This window comes from Bos grunniens, chromosome 5, assembly GCF_055505025.1.
Source record: "Bos grunniens cultivar Pamir isolate PY7600 chromosome 5, Bosgru_T2T1.0, whole genome shotgun sequence".
Classification (NCBI taxonomy): domain Eukaryota; kingdom Metazoa; phylum Chordata; class Mammalia; order Artiodactyla; family Bovidae; genus Bos; species Bos grunniens.
Genome location: NC_141169.1, coordinates 112,608,286 through 112,623,334, shown reverse-complemented (window position 1 = coordinate 112,623,334; position 15,049 = coordinate 112,608,286). Strand labels below are relative to the sequence as shown.

General features: G+C 44.5%; 1 protein-coding gene across 4 annotated transcripts in view; it reads right to left on the bottom strand.

Annotated features, from left to right (window-relative positions):
• GRAP2 (GRB2 related adaptor protein 2) overlaps positions 1-15,049 on the bottom strand; it is a 68,151-nt gene that overhangs the window by 26,735 nt on the left and 26,367 nt on the right. For 2 of the 4 annotated variants that reach the window (XM_086402940.1, XM_086402938.1), the window contains one exon: positions 4,127-4,229. The exons of the other annotated variants lie outside the window; for them this stretch is intronic. The gene's annotated coding sequence lies outside the window, so the exon portion shown is untranslated. The remainder of the gene's footprint in view (positions 1-4,126; positions 4,230-15,049) is intronic. 4 annotated transcript variants of the gene reach the window in all.

The window sequence follows — 15,049 nt, the reverse complement described above, 5'->3', positions numbered from 1 at the left end:
GGCATCTGATGAACAGTACCAGCAGTTGCTGTTATTTCTCCTTACATGCCTTGTGCTACCTCGCCAGTGCTTAGTGGCACCTAGCAAATGATTGCTGAGAGACTGGCAACATGATGAACGACCTGCCATCAGAATTACAACTGTAATTGATTTCCTCAGAAGAGGGGCAGCCGATGGAAGGACCCATTTACAAGGATCGATTAATTTCCCATTCAAAGGTGCCCTGACTTCTTGGCAGACTCAGCCAGAGATAATGAAACATGCACCCACATTAAAGGTTTGATTTATTTAATCCAATAGAGGGCAATGGTGCGCCCCAAACCATGGATTTCATCTTGTAACTTTTCTATGCATCTTGAGTCCCTCACAATCCTTCTCCAGACAGGTTGGCGACTGTCTTATTTGTCTCTGGTGCATTTTAAGGCATAAACTTTAACATTTCAAAGACTCTCAAACCCATAAAATACAGAATTGCTTCAATGGAAAAGAATCGGAAGACATCTGCTCCTACACATTTTCTGATGCTTCAGTTCTCCTTGAGCTCCCTGGGAAGCAGGTCCCCTTTCATCTCCAACTGACCAGCCCGTCACTCCTGTCTGTGGGTCTAGGTTGATGTGTGTTGAAACCTCAACTGTGTGTTTTCTTTTATCTTAACCTTCCAGCTGTGCTTAGAGCCCTTCTGCCTTTGTTTATCACCTCTTACAGGGCATTGGACAGAGCAGCAAACCGAGAAAGGTCATAGAGGGCCCTTCTTGAAAATTCATACTCATAGGGTGGACAACGGGGCTTCTCTGGTGGCTCAGATGGTAAAAGAATCTGCCTGCAATGCAGGAGACCTGGGCTCAATCTCTGGGTCGGGAAGATTCCCTGGAGAAGAGAATGGCGACCCACTCCTGTATTCTTGCCTGGAGAATTCCATGGACAGAGGAGCCTGGTGGGCCACAGTGCACGGGGTTGCAGAGTGGGACGACTGAGTGACTAGCGTGCACACACACAGGGTGGACGGCTACCTATCACTCACCTGTTAACCTTGGCTTATCTATTCTTTCAGAGACCCAAATCGATCTGTTTTGGAAAAGAAAGTGAAAACAAAGAAAAAGGCTGAGCATGACCAAGAGATCAAGGCTGGTCTTTCCTCACTTTGGGTTCTCAAATGACAACATTTTGCCTCTGTTCTAAACCAGCAGAATTCTTGCTCACAGGGTGCCTCTTAATCAGCCAGCCATGCTGGAAATAACCTTCTTGCTGAACGTCTTACAAGGCTTACAGATTTCTTTTCTGCGCCTGCTCTTGAATTACTCCTAACTCGTCCTCTGGAACCCTTATAATAGAGTGCCTCCAATCCTATTTTCATAAGATCCCTTTTCTCCTTTCTCTGGAGATTTGGATCTGAAGTCATGTGTGGAGGGTGAGGTGGGAATTGGAATCTTGGCTGCTACCATCTACGGCAGATAGCCATGAACTTGGGAGCAGCCACCAGGGGCTTCTGCTTTAAGCAATTTACAACCAACAGCTCCTGTGCTTCTCTGGATCTCCCGAGTCAGAAACGCAGGACCATTCCTTTCTGGGTTTAGCATCTCTGAGGCCTTCTCAGGAGGATCTGGCCTGTTTCCATAGGTACTCTCTCCATGGGATATAAACATTTCTGATTTTTATCCCAAGCAGAGTGACCCAAGACAAGCAAAATGTACCCCACCAAACCATTTCTGGCTAGCTGGCTAAGATTTTAGTGCTCTCTAAAAGCCTCCATTTAAAATGATTTTGTCCACAGGGACATTCTTATTTTCCTCTCGTCCCCAGGTGACTCAATATTTCCTCCTCCTAAGTTCCAGGAAGGACTTCCCTGGTGGCTCAGTGGTAAAGAACCCACCTGCCAATGCAGGAGATGTGAGTTCCATCCCTGGGTCAGGAAGAGCCCTTGGAGAAGGAAAAGGCAACGCACCCCAGTATTCTTGCCTGGGAAATCTCATGGTCAGAGGAGCCTGGTGAGCTACAGCCTATGGGGTCACAAAAGAGTTGGACACAACTTAGCAGCTAAACAACAGTGACAACAACAAGCCCCAGGAAAGGATAAATCCCCTGGCATGTCCGCCCTGGGCAAAGACTTGCAACCAGAGGGGGCCTTTGAAGCTTGTCCGAAGATGGTGATTCCTTGACGGCTGACCTGCTGATGCCAGTCCTGGAGCCACTAGGAAGTGGCTTATGAACGGAAGCCTCAGGGGACACGCCATCTCCCTGCACAGGTGTGTCCCACACAGAACAATGCATCCTCTAAATGCTTCCCTGAGGAAAGCAGCAACAGAGCGGTCCCTGATGTCAGGTAATGGGCAGCAGGCAGTGGGATAGGAACGTGGGCAGGGAAGGTGTGCTGCCCGGGATGGACTCAAGCTCAGCCCATAACCATCCACTGCAAGGCTGGTGGCACCCAGCCCAAACTTCTAACATTTCTCTCCATCAGGGCCTCCTGCAGACCCTCTGCCAGCCTCTTAGTTTCAGTCCAGCCTGGGATCCCCAGCCCCACCTGGACCCCTTGGCTTTGCCCTGAGATTTTTTTTTTTTTCTCCTATTTTCCAAATGGAAATCATCTCCCCAGCTAGAAGGCACTTGGTTTCTAGGTTTGGAAGCTAAAGAAATATATTTCAAAGACTAACAGACAAACGTGACACAAACTAGAGAGTCCCTCTAAGCTCCTGATATCCTTATTTAATCAAATTGCTCTTCGGCTGGTCCCTGTCTGTCACTGTGGATTATGGAGATTTCATTGGTCTCAAGGATGCTTTCCTCTCTTAAAATTAGCTCTTCTTTTCCTCCTTAAGGTTTTTTGTTTTGGGCAGAGGATGGCAAGGGGAGGAAGGTAAAGAGGGAAGAGACAAGTCAGGAGACAGTCCCTGTGCAGGTCCCTCCCCTCCCCTGCCTTGTAAATTGAGTGATGCCCAGGAGAAGGGTCATCAGTCGTATAAGGATGTGAGAGTTCAACCATAAAGAAGGCTGAGTGCCGAAGAATTGATGCTTTTGGATTGTGGTGCTGGAGAAGAGTCTTGAGAGTCCCTTGAATGGCAAGGAGCTCAAACCAGTCAATCCTAAAGGAAATCAACCCTGAGTATTCATTGCAAGGACTGATGCTGAAGCTGAAGCTTCACTACTTTGGCCACCTGATGCAAAGAGCCGACTTATTAGAAAAGACCCTGATGCTGGGAAAGATTGAGGGCAGGAGGAGAAGAGGGTGGCAGAGGATGAGATGGTTGGATGGCATCATTGACTCAATGGACATGAGTTTGAGCAAATTCCGGGAGATAGTGAAGGACAGGCAAGCCTGGCATGCTGCAGTCCATGGGGTTGCAAAGAGTCAGATACAACTGAGTGACTGAACAACAACAGAAGAAGGGTCACTTGCTCTTCTTTCTTCCGAATATTTATTACCTTACTTTTCTTTCATCAACACCAGTGCGGCTTATAAAACACAACTTTCTCGTTAAACTCAAAGCGTACCGTATAAGATCTCATTCATTTTCAAGCTTTTTGTAAGAAAAAGATCTCTTTCTTTAAACGTAGTGTGTGTGTTCTCTCAAACTTCAAGCAAATTCTTTTTTTCCTGTCTTGTCACTCTGCCAGGTGAGGCTGCCAGCCACGGTGACCTGGTTTCAAAGCTCAAGTCTGTTGCTGACTTGGTAGCAGGGGAAAACAAGTTCTCTGTGCTACAGTTTCTTCATCAGGGCTTGAGAGATTTCTCACCTCGCAGCACAGTGTTTCGGGAAGATAATACAGGAAGTATGGCTCATTCTTGGGAACCGACAGTTTGGTGGATCTTTCTCCAAAGCACTTTTTGCCTCTTAGCTATCTACCATTCTGTTTCGTAGAGAAAAAAAAATTTTTTTAACTTCAAAAATGTCAAAACTCGTAACACAAGCATAAACTCCTTTGCAGCTTTTCAAGGCCCCCATCTCTGCCCCCATCTTCCTCTGGGCAAGTGTTAGCTTCTCCCTGCTTACTGAGAACCCCAGACTGCAATGTATCAAGTGCATTGTAATCAAGACAATCTAGTAAGTAACGAGAAAAGATAGCATTGACCAAAGGGAAGTGGGGAAATGGAAGTTTGAGAAACACAAAACTGATTTGGCTTCTGAACCTTATCCGTGGGCGCAGAGCTCGGTCACTGTGTTGCTATCTTGAAACAGGAAGTCCCAGCTCTTCCCTGTAGGAAGACCTCAGGGAACATGCCTCACCAATGCCTAGAAACAAGAACCAGAGAAGACTAAGTTTCATTCATCGATATGATCCATTACGTGCCAAGGGCTTCACAAAGGGCCACTGTTTGCAAAATGCATAATCATAATCATTATTATTATTCACATTTTCTATATATTTTTTGTTGTGCCATAGAGCATGTAAGACGTTAGTCTCCCGACCAGGGATCAAACCCGTGTCGCCTGCATTGGAAGCACAGAGGCTTAACAGTTGGACCACCAGGGAATGCCCTCATTCACACGTTATGAATGAGAAACTGAGGTGAGAGATTAGGGTACATGTCTGCTGGCTCCTAAGGCTGTGCTCTTTCTTCTCTGTCCTAGCGAAATATGCAAGTCAGTTCAGGATAATTGCTAACTAGCTTAGGGCCCCCGAACCTTCCTGGGTTGCTGTCCTTCAGCCAAGAAATTGATGGGAACAATTCTCACATACCCTCAAAATTCAAGCCCATTGCTCTTTGGTCAAAGAGCAAAGACTCTAATAAACCTGGCTGACCTTACACCAAGCAATTGTGCTTTCTGGCAATTGCAGACGTGGAAACAATCTCAGTTAATCAACTTACAAGGAGCTGTCCTCTTCTCTCCTTTCCATCCTCCCTCTCTTTCTCTCTCTCCCTCCCTGTTTCTCTCTTGTGATGCCATATTTTTCTAACCTTTCCCACCATCACCTTTTCCTACAACCTGTTCTACTTTTTTTTTTTTTTTAATGTGGATCATTTGCAAAGTCTTTACTGAACTTGTTACAATATTGCTTCTGTCTTGTGTTTTGGGGTTTTGGCCTGAGGTATGTGCCATCTTAGGCATTGAACCAGCACCCCCTGCCCTGGAAGGCAAAGTCTTAACCACTGGACCACCAAGGGAAGTCCCTGCTCTGCGTTTTTTCTCTTTTTCTGTGTCTTCAAAACATCAGCGAAACTTACCATGAATCTAGATAGAAAAAGTATATCTAAAATGTCCCTGTTTAAAAATCTTCTACACTGTTTGTATTTAAATAGCCCCATGAAAACATCAATCCAAAACAATAGCAACAAAAATGAAACAGAAAGAGCCCACCCCGCTGAGGTGTTACCTCCAGCCTGACTCTGCTGCAAGACGAATCTATCATTGCCACTTCCTCATTTTATCCTGATTGTTTCCTAAAGCAATAACAATTGTCTGCAGAAACACCACGAATCCTGCTGGCGAAACCCAACCAGGAGTGAAGCATTAAAAATGCCCACACAGAATCAGAAATTACTTAAGGAGCCCTGTTTGGAGGGCCGGGGGGGATGGTGGTATATGTGAGTGGAAGACAAGAAAGAGACAGCCCAACAGACATTTTACACATCCCCAGGCTTCATTTTTTCACTTCCTATTTTCTATTCACATCATGACTTCCTCTGGAATTTATGACCAGGATTTTATGGAGCCTTCATGTTCTCTTTCCCTTTCCCCCTTCTGTTCACTTCGCATTTGTTTTTATTGATTTGGGCTCTGAAATCTTTGGCTCATTTATCACATATTTGAAAGCCTTCATCTTCTTACTCTGCTGTCACCAGGGCTGTAACACCATTCACAAACACCACAAATACTCTCAGCCTCCCCCTCCCTTCCCGCACCATCTGTGCTCGGGGCCACCTTAACTTCACCAGAGCACACAGGGTAGAGTGGATGACTGCGTGACCACAGCTACTTCAATCTTCTTGTCACTTTTACTTATATTCCCCAGCCCCCATTTATTATTGGAATGCGGGTCATTGTTTTAGTTCACTGGTCACAAAAGCTTGCAAAAGCGGACATGAACCCTTATGACAGCTTGCCTTCCTTCATTTCATGCCTATCCCTGAGAAATTGGAGGTAATTACATTTTTATTGATCAAGTCACCCCATAAAGGTACTAAAAAGCTGCCAACAGAAGGGAGGATATTGTGAATTGCTTCCATCAAATGAATAACTGGAATATTCTTGTTTTTTGGATATGTAGGTCTTAATTTGAGTTTGTTTGAACAGAGGAACACCTGTATGGGCCTTGTTTAAAGTCCTTCTCTTTCTTTTTTAATTTCCAGTTTTATTCAAGCAGGCCCTAAATCTTGGATTCTCAAAGCTGAAAGTGATTCAGAAAGTTGGTCTTCTCCCAATTTTTAAGATGATAGAGAATGGACGTGGCGGGGGTGGGGCAGGTGGACTTGAAAGGAACAGACTAACAGCTTGGTGAACTGGTTACATGAAACCAAAATGTCTGATGATAATTTTCAGTCTGAATTTTTCCCTAAGAAGAAAAGAAAATACAAGAAGATGATGCTTATAAGCCCCAAATTCTTGTGTCTAAGCTTAAATATCAGCCTCCCCCACCACCATTCCAGGTCCTCCACCACACTAACTCCTTGCTCTCCGGGTCACACTGCAGTTTTCCAATATTCTTCTCAAAATGTGTTATCTAGAATTGGATTCAGGATTCAAGATGTGGTTTCAGCTGGGCTGAGTAGTATAGGACTATTTAATTGTTAGATCTATACAGAAGGTCCGTGTAGTCAAAGCTACAGTTTTTCTGGTAGTTATGTGATAGTTGGACCATAAGAAAGCTGAGTGCCGAAGAACTGATGCTTTCAAGCTGTGGTGCTGGTGAAGACTCTTGAGAGTTCCTTGGAAAGCCAGGAGATCAAACCAGTCAATCCTAAAGGAAATCAACCCTGAATATTCATTGGAAGGACTGATGCTGAAGCTAAGGCTCCACTACTTTGGCCACCTGATGCAAAGAGCTGACTCACTGGAAAAGACCCTGATGGGGGAAAGTTTGAAGACAAAAGGAGAAGGGGGGAGGCAGAGGATGAGATGGTTAGATAGCATCACTGGCTCAATGGACATGAATCTGAGCAAATCTGGGAAATAGTGGAGGACAGAGGAGTCCGGTGTGCTGCAGTCCATGGGCTTGCAGAGAGTTGGACACGACTTAGCGACTGAACAGCAACAAGATTTTTATAGTGGTGTCACACTGTTGGCTCTGAGGGATATAGCAACTACAACAAAAGTCTAGGTGTTTCTTAATGTGAAGGAGGGTCAAGCCAGGCTTGTCCACTTCTTCAGGGGATGTTTTTGGGAAAGAAAATGTGAGGTTCAACTTTAGTCTCTCTGACTTTCCTCTTGTTTTTGTTCCCTGTTGGCAGGTCTTTAGTTCATCGCAATTTGCCTAGGTGTGGATCTGTATCCCTCCTCTTGGTTATCTCTTCCAACTGTCTTTCCATAAGCAAATTCGATGGCTTTTTGGTCTTTATTCCACAATAAACGGAACACGGGCTTTGCAGGCAGGCAGAGTTAGGTTTGAATCCTGGCTCCTTCATTTAATAATTGTGTGGTCATAAGCAAATTGGTTATCTCTGAACTCTTGTTTCCTTCCCTAAAAACTCCCTCCAGGTTGCCATTCACGTATTCATCACTATTTCTTGTGTATCAACTGCAAACCTGCCAGCTTCAGTAGTTATCTCTCTACCTGTCTTTCTTATCTTGTTCTCTAGGGTATCATGAAAAATGCAACCAGATGCCTTGCTGTGAAAGCAAACTGTGCCATGCCCGTGGCCCTTTCCAAACCTCAGGAGAAGAAAATAAACCAGAACAGGTCAACTCTTCCTTGAGGGATGCTTGGGGAAATACAAAGTGGAAGAAATTCGGCTTCTCACTCACTTTCCCTCTTATGTGTTTTCTGTTCCCCGCTCCTTGTCCTCTTTTCCAGTCTGTTGTTTCACTTTCTCGTGTCTTTTAGATCATCTGCTGTCACATTAGCTGATGCACTCCCATCCTCCTCCCACCCTACGCTGTCTGCTTGACGGAGCAAAGACCCCTGTGAGTTGAGGAGTCCTGACACACACTTTCTGAGGGTCATTTTTCTATTCAGAATTCGTCAATGTCATAGGCAGGTAAACAAAATTAAAAAAAAAAGTCAGGAACAAGACTAGTGCCTGCCTCATAGTGTGCTGCGGAAAAACAAGTGATATATCCTCCAACCCACTCAGCATGGGGCCTGGCACATAGGCGTTGTTAGCTATTTTGATTTCTTGCATTTTCCTCAATTACTGAGACATGTGGCTCAAGGGGAGCACGAACGAGGAAGTACAAAACAGCCAGTTTAATGTGAATTTCAGATACATAACAAATTGTTTCAAGCTACCTCCCAGATCCACTCAAGTCTCTCTTGGGACTTCCCTGGCGGTCTAGTGGTTAAGATTTCACTTTCCAAGGCAGGACATGTGGGTTCAGTCCCTAGTTGGAAAGCTAAGATCCTACATGACTTGCAGCCAAAAAACCAAAACATCAAACAGAAGCAATATCATTGGCAAATTCACCAAAGACTTAAAAAATGGTCCATATTAAAAAAAAAAACACCTTAAAATAAGACTCTCTTGTTGTCATTTCAGGCCTTCAGCAATCTCTTTCCAACCTGTCTCTCTAAACTGACTTCAGAGCACCACCTACCCTTTGCAAATGTGCCTTAGTGAATGGCTCTTCATTGCTCTCTAAGCAGCCCATCCACATCCTTCCTCTGTACTGGTCCTCCTCCTGCCATCTAACTCAGGCTGCCATGCATGTACAGCTGTGCAGGTTGTCTACTGAACAAGGACCCCCAAATGGGCTTCAGTGGGGATTGAAGAAATTCACCTGGTGCCCGTCTAACCAAGCTCCCAGTCCCAGGGGGGGACTGCACGTGCCTAGAACCATAGGCACACTCCTCTGACTTAAATAAAGGCAGCTGGCTGAACTTCAGCTGCTCCTATAAGGCCTCAGTCAGGGGATCCCTGCTCATTCCCTGAGCTCTCACTCTCTCTTACTCTTCTTGGAGACTCAATGTCTCTACCCCTTGCCGGCTGTTGTCGCCTTGTCAGGTGAGACGAGCAAGTACATAGGCTTTGCAGTCAGACTGCCAGAGTTCAAATCCTGGCTCAACTACTGGCTGTATGGGTGACCTTGAGCAAGTTATTTAATCGCTCTGAGCCTCAGTTTCCTCATCTTTAAAACAGAAACGGGGCTTTCCTGGTGATCTAGTGGTTAACAATCCACCTGCCAATGCAGGGGACATGGGTTTGATCCCTGGCCTGGGAAGATTCCACATGCTGCAGAGCAGCTAAGTCCATGAGCCACAACCACTGAAGCCTGTGTGCCCTGGAGCCCGTGCTCCGCAACAAGAGAAGCCGCTGCAGTGAGAAGCCTGAGCATCACAACTAGAGAGAAGCCCCTGCTCACTGAAAGTAGAGAAAGCCCACGATCAGCGATGAAGACCGAGTACAGCCAAAAATAAGTAGGTAAATAAAATTTTTTAAATGTCAGGAACAAGACTAGTGCCTGCCTCACAGTGTGCTGGGGAAAAACAAGTGGTATATCCCCCAACCCACTCAGCATGGGGCCTGGCACATAGGCGTTCTTAGCTATTTTGACTACTTGCATTTTCCTCAATTATTGAGACGTGTGGCTCAAGGGCAGCACGAATGAGGAAGTGTATATCTCACGAAGTCGGGGTGTGAGATAAAACACGGAACAGCCAGTTCAATGTGAATTTCAGATAAGCAACAAATTGTTTCTAGCATAAGTGTGTCCTAAACATTTACCTTGTCCAGAGAACTCTCGAACAGGTAGACTGGCTCACGGTCAAGGACGATGGCTAAGGATCGTTTGATCTTTTCACCCTCTCATCTCGATTCTCCCTGCTGCCCCTTCTCCCCACGCAAGGCCTGTCCCATGAGATCTTTCACACGAAAAGTGTGGCGGAGGCTCTCCTGAGGGATGAGACCTGAGGTCTCCGAATTTAGGCGTTCTTGTGAAGGTTGTGGTTTGTGTGTAGAAGTATGTATTTTCCCATTCATATGCCCTGTGAGCCACAAAATGTCATACATCCCACTTTCTCTACCTTTCTGGTGTTATTTGCTGCTTTTGACATTGTGTGTGTGTTCAAAGACACGCTATTACTATTATGCATTCTGGAATGCTAAGTGTTTTGGTAAGTGGGTTTTATATACTGGAATTTCTCTTTTTCATAAGTGACTTTTCGTGTAATCCATGTTTGTGGTAAAGCTGGAATCCTCTAAACCTTCTTATGCATTCAGACTTTTCTCTTGTGATTATTCTGGCATTTCGCATCGTTATTCTCAAATTCACTATCTGCTCTCTCCTATCTATAACGTGTCAAAAATTTCCATGCTTGGCATTTGCACTACAGTAAAAAAATTCCTGGGCACCGGCCCCAGTAAATTATTAGTAGTCTCATCACGTAGTCATCAGGTTGACATTTACTTGTATCACCCATGTATCTAGTCCTGATGACAAATAATCCCTGAATGGGCTGCTGATACTTCATCCTTTCTTTATATGATTTTGCCTTCCTAGAGCCTTGTCTCTTCCTGGAATCATTGCAGAGGAAGTTACTAAACCACCAGCAGTACCAAATGTGGTTCTGTTCTTTTCATGATCTTCTTGTTTTTTATAGTCTTTCATTTCAAATCCTTCATGACTATCTCCCTGCCCAGATTCTTTCCTTTCTCTCTTCTCTGTCTGCACGACCAAGAAGCATCCATTTCTCCTCGTGTTAGCCTTCAGATTTTTTGCTGTTTGACCTCACTGCTCTCATGCTCCTTCTTCCTCTTGGGAGTATCTCCTATACTTTATCCTTTCACTCAACAAGCATCAGTGAGTGTTTGTCGAGTGAATGGATAAAGTATAGGAGATTCTTCTATAGGAGATACCTGGCATTGTGCCAGGCACCATGCTTGATGTGGAGATCTGGCATGGATCTGAGAACACATCCTACCCTCAGATGGCTCAGAGTCTTGTAGGACAGACAGACAGGTCGACCAAATAAGCAGGAGAAGTGTGACAATGGAGCCAAATGGAGTGTGTGAGGAGCTACAGGAGTGGCTCCTCATATCTGGCTCCTGGTTTGGGTACAGGCATAGCAGGGATCGGGGAAGCTTCCCTAAAGAGGTGCCAGTTGAACTGAGCCTTGTGGACAAGTAGAGGGCACGTATACCGCAGACAGAGGTGTGTGTCAGTAGGAGCTGGGGCGCCCAACTGGTTCATGATGGCCATTGTGGATTGGCAGGAGGTGGGGTTGGTGTTTCCGGTGGGGTCAGGTCATGGAGGGCCTTGCGTAGCATAGGAAGGATGTTGGACTTTATCCCAAGGGTGATGGAGACTCACTAAATGCTTTGATACTCTTTGCATTAGGTACTGTTTAATCTGGTGGCAGTGTGCAGGGTTAGAGGGCATGGTGGGCTAGAGATGAAGAAACTATTACAGGAGGCTTGGCCTGAGATGATGAGAGTCTGAACTATGACAGTGAGAGGCGGGGCTCTTCCTTGGCATTCCTGTGCTTTTATCTCCACAGTAAGTGCTTCCCATGTATCCTCTCACATTTATCCTCTTCATTTGCAAGAACCTGAAGGGTCGCAAAGAGTCGGACATGACTGAGCAACTGAACTGAACTGAGGAATAAGAACTATCATTTAATCCATCTGATAGATAAGGAAACTGAGACTCAAAAAGATTAGATAATGCCCCAGGTTCACAGGCATCAAAATCTAGTGGAGCTAGAATTCAAATTCAGCCCGCTTTGCTCACATGGTAAACCTCGTTTTAACTCAGGTGAGTCACCGGGACTTTTTGACCAATTAGGAGTGACTAAAAGGTAAAGAAGAGTCTAGAGCTGGACCGTCCAATAGGAATAGAATACAGATCACAAATGCAAGCCACACATGTAACTGAAAATATTCTAGTAGCACATTAAAAAAGAAAAGGACAAATTTTAATTTATTCTATTTAATCTTATATATCCAAAATACTATCACTTCAACAAGAAATCAGTCTAAGATATAAAAATATTTCGTCTTCTTTCTCTGAGCTAAGTCTGGTGCATAATTTACCCTGAGTGCACATCTCGGTTTGGACCAGCCATACATGAGGTACTTAACAGCACACGTGTCTGGCGGCTGCAATATTGGGTAGTGTGGTAATAGAATGGCTTTCATCTTTCTTCTGTGGGCAATATGGTAGATGGAGATGACATTTTTGGAGGTAAGAGAATATAGGAAGAAATGATCCTTTGGAAGGAGTTTGAAATTCAAAACATCTAGGTAGAAACATCTAGGTAGAGATTCCTAGTCTCTGTCTTCTCTTGTCTGTTGGTGTGGATCTCAGCAAAAAGGTCTGAGTGGACATATACATTTGGGAGTTATTCTCTTTAGATGGTTGTTAAAACCCCAGGTAAGAAGGAATCACAGGGGGAGATTATGTAGATGGATGAGCCTTTGGAAACAGCGGGAAGGCATGGATGCCTTGTACAGATGAAGGAGTTTATCAGTAGCAGCAGGTGAGGTCTCTCCCCTTGAACAGGAATGAAGGACAAGATGAGCACGGATGCAGAGGGTAAGTCTGTGCAGGTAAAGGGTGGGGGGATGATGGCAGGGGTCCTCCTAGCTCATTCTAATTCTTTCTTCCCTTCTGTAGAGAAATGAACCCTGGCTCTTATGTTTGACTGCTCACAAAATGTGTATGTGAAAAGGGGAGGAAAAGGCAAACAAAATATAAATATTTGCCTAGCTGGGGACCAAAACCAAGATGAGCCTTTATTACTCCTAATTACCACCCCATTTTCTTTCTCTCTCATTAAACTTTTTATTTTGAAATCATTATGGACCCACAGGAAGTTGCAGAGTACAGAGAGTTCCCCTATTACTCTTTATCCTGCTTCCCCTGATAAAGATATCACGAAACTATAGTATTAAAACCAAGAAACCAATTTTGGTATGATACTACTAACTGGACCTCTAGCTTCCCTTTTACCACTTCCTAGCAAAAAGTAAACTGACTAAAAAGAAAAAAGTGACATAAGATGTAATGTCCAACCTGGTCAAGAGCTTGGTGTGTGTTAAAGAGGTTTATCCCTGTAACTAATTGACCTACAAAGACACTGCAGTAAATGCCACTAAAATGCTCAAAAATACCTTCTTACAGCCATTTGTAATTTGCTCCAGGATTATTTGGTTAAACCAGGCTCTTCTCGTTTGTATGGAGAACAGCAAGGAATAGACTGCTGTATTAGAGCTAGGTATAGATATATAGAGAGAGATTCAGCAGCATCTCTGACAAGAAATGCATGGTTCAGAAGAGGGAAGCCATGTGCCCAAGGCTGTACTGTTTTATAATCTGGGTCTCGCTGACTACAGCACTTAAGCTCAGTTGACGACATTATACTATCTCTAGGTATGTGGCTATTTCATGCCCTCATCAACACAGAGGAAAACCGATGGATTAGGAAGGAGTCAGCATTCAGATAAGTGACTCCATTCAATGTTCAAACAGGGAGGATTTCAGAGGAACCCACAGCACCCAAACAATACATTCCTCGATAAACGCTAAGGGGTTAATCGAGCCAGTTCACAAAACAAACAGACTCAAAGGAGACAGGCGCATTCCTCAAAAGCAGGATCAAAGAAAGAACCAAGAATCTCTTTGCTTCAAGAAAACAAAAACCAAAGAGAGAAAATTAAGCCGACTTGAAGAGAACAGTGGCTATCCATCGACCGAGGGTTGGTCAAGGCGAGTAACACATTTATTTACAGAGTGAGAGAGTTCTGCTGTATTTTCACTGCAAGTGATAATTTGTTAACGGGTAAATATGGAATGACTTTCTTTATTCCTCGGTGATAAATGAGCTCACTTTCTCAAAAAAAACCCCAATATGTCTGGCAAGAGGTAGAAGACAGAAAAAAAAAGAAATATTTCATCCATTAAGATCTGAAAAGCAAAAGAAATACATATTTCTGATAGCTGGCTGGAAAGAGGTTAGCCTTGACAATTCCTGGGCGGCTGAAGAAGGAAAAATTTAGCAGGAACAGGCTGAATAAGGGTGGTCAGATGCCTTAAGGCTGAGTGATCTCTGTAAAATGACATTTTTCCTACACCGGCTCCTTATTTATTCTGTGTATCTACACCTTCCCTTATATCGCCGAGTATTATATGTGTGCTACCAGTAATAAAATAGTTTTTGTCAAATCCAAGAAGACAGGCTGAGAGCAATTTGCAGCTGTGGGAGCAGGACACAGGGTTTTGTCATCTGTTATAGCCACTGGGAAGGGTCTTCAGCCTTCAAGGGCCAAGACAGAGCAGCACACACGTGATAAGAACAGAGGAAATAACTGAAATCAACTCAGCTCTATTAATGTTGTTATCAAATAGGCAAGGGAGGGAAGAAGAAACAAGTCCCTCTTTTGATGGATTGGCTCTGCATCGACCCAAGATCAAATTCAGCCAAGAGGTCAGTTTTGTCATTGATTTCCCACCAACTGTGCCACTCGACCATTCGTATCGAACCCCAGCCATTGGTTTGGGGATGAAGAGATGCAGTCTGCATTTTGAAATCCGTGCAAATGCTTAAATAGACCCTGCTTTCCAGGCAGGCAACAAGAATAACCACCAGATACAACTTCAACTCACCTCACCTTCTAGCTGTTGAAACATCAGACATTCCTCCCATATCTAGTCCACTGCAGGGGAACTGTTTTTATCAGGGTCTTTCAAGACCGGCTCTGAGACATATCGTAGATATTACCATCAAAGTCCCACAAATAGACAATGAAATAAAAACAATGCCAGGCCGACAGGCACACCCAGGCAGGCAGAGAGGGTAGGAGTCTCATCACTGCCACCTTCCCCCAGATCACTTTGAACTGCAGATAAGCTAAGTAGGGGCAGCATGGCCACGGGGGCAGCATGTAAATGTGATCAACGGGGCATCTGGTTTCCTGTCTCTCTGCAGCGTTCATGGAAGCGATCATGAAAAAAAAAAA